Genomic DNA, 2,484 nt, shown 5'->3' on the forward strand with positions numbered 1-2,484 from the left:
GGTTGGCCAGCTCGAGGAAGAGTCTGGATAGTTCCATATTCTATCTCTTTCCAAATGATGGAGCTCACTGTGCTCTTGGGAACTTTCAACATTCTAGAAATTGTTTTCTTCCCTTCCCCAGATCAATGCCTCCTCACAATTCTATCTCCCAGTTCCTTGGATTTTGTGGTGGAGTTTCTGCTCTGACATGAATTGTCACCTGTGGGGGACCTTGCATGGAAAGGTGTCTCTTTGTAAATCATGTCCAATCACTTGAATTGGCTATAGGTGGACTCCAATCAAGTTGAAGAGACATCTTAAGGTTGTGGATGCACAACTGGATGCACCTCAAAGGAAACTGGATGCACCTGAGCTCAATTTAGAGTGCCATCACAAAAGCTTTGAATATTTATTTACGCAAAACATTTCAGCTTTTTATTTTTAATTAATTTGTTTTCACTTTGTCATTTAGGGGGTATTTTGTGTAGATTGGTGACAAAAAGTTATATTTAATCTATTTTAAATTCAGGCTGTAACACAAAAAAAATGTGACAAAAGTGAAGGGGTGTGAATACTTTCTGAAAGCACTGTACTTGTAAGTTGTGCAGGGTGTCCTTTATAACACACCCACTCTTCACCAAAGACACCATGGGATCTTTAACGTCCATCAACTAATGCTATCATACAGGACACTCAGCTTAACCCCCATCTGAGAGATGGTGCACGTATTGATGAAATTCCCCTGCATGTGAAAAACCAGGATGGCAGTTTGTAGCTGTGTTAAGATTCAAACAAAGGTGAGACAGCTCAGAGGCCGGTGTGGAAAGTACTTCGAAGAAAATGCTGATTGCATGCACAGAGAACATCAGTGAGCCAGGAAATAATGTGGCTTTGCGTCCAGACCTTCAACTTGGCAAGTCGAGCGGAGTGCCAACAAGAATCCAGACAAACACCTTGGAGAAACGATTGCAATTGCATGCTTATCGAAACATAAATTTCCACACCATTCTTGTGATCATTGCTCACCCCAAGTACATAATGTTACAAGACTACCAACACATGAAAGGGCAAGTTTTAAGAAAGGTATCATGGGATATTCCACATCCTCAATCTAATTCAAATGAGACAACATGCTCCGAAATGCACCTCTCCTTACTGGCAGAGCATCAGAGAGAGAGTTATCAGATTTGTTCCTTCAGGAATCAAACCCAAGACCTGTGCTGAATGGTGAACAGGCTTCCAACTGACATATTCTGTGACTCTTGTCCACATTTTCATCTTATTTAAATAAATCGGTGAAGCCATGGGTCCAACATATCACTTTATTCAAACAGGCATTTTCATAAGAATTCAATATCTTGTTGAAAATATTTTTCAATTTGAGGAATGTGTCCCTTTTTCACTTCTTGGTAAGTCAGAGTTGAAAAGCATGCCCTCCATTAAGGAGGGTTCACCATTATTGGGAAATCTTTCGTTGTAGCCAATCACATGGCTTTCCCAAGGAAAAGGGTATTATGGCGGTCACTGTGATGGCACTCATTGGTGTTGTATCAATCATCATCATCATACCATTATATTGTTACGAATTCGCGCCCACCGGCATGTGAACGACCGCTTCTCACTAATAGTAGCTGCTCACCCATCGGACGGACAATTCAGTCGTGACTTTCCGGAACAACGCCGGAACCCTGTCACGGGTGGGTCTTCAACCCCACCACGGCCTAGCCAATTTTCTACCTGCGCAAAATAGGGTCAATCGCCGAATATCGATATACCTAAATACCTGCGCGGGTAGCCAACCGGGAGACCGTACCTCGACGCAGGTCGGCTTGGACACGAACCGCTCAAGCGGTCCGTTCCGTTCTGCAGTGATAACCGAGCGGGTATTATTGCCCAACTAATATTTAAGTTGGGTATTTGGGTATTTAAAACCCAACTAATATTCCGAGATGCAATATGGCGTTCCAATGGGGGAAAGAAGACACGACGAACGGGTAACATTCACACAAGTACATTTATTTAAAATCCACAGCACACGTATGCAGTCATGCACGTATGCATTCAATAAAGCGAAAGCACTACAACCGACTATAAGCAATTTATAATTTACAGGCACTTAAACAGGTTTTACTTATGGAGACTCGGCGCCACATCATTCACACAAAAGAAGAGAAAAGGCCACCCCCAAAGACAGGGTCCGTAGACCTTTATGGCGTGGGACTTGGCAGACCGAACGAATCCCACGAGACCGTTGCAGGTTACCTGCACCCTCGTGGTGCGATGGTGGGTGATTTCTCTCCGGTGCTCCTTACACGAACGCGCAGGTCCTCGCGACACAGCTGGCAGAGCGGCGCCTCCAGTCCGCGTCCCCTGAACTGAACTAACTGAACACAGACTTACCGGAATAACTGAACTAAGGACCTTTATGGTGTTCTGCGAATTTCCACAGCTGTAACAATATACATATATAAATTGTTACGAATGCTGGCCCGTCCGGCATGCGAT

This window comes from Eptatretus burgeri, chromosome 17 (assembly GCF_056783735.1).
Source record: "Eptatretus burgeri isolate ZD-2024b chromosome 17, Ebu_testis_v1, whole genome shotgun sequence".
NCBI lineage: Eukaryota > Metazoa > Chordata > Myxini > Myxiniformes > Myxinidae > Eptatretus > Eptatretus burgeri.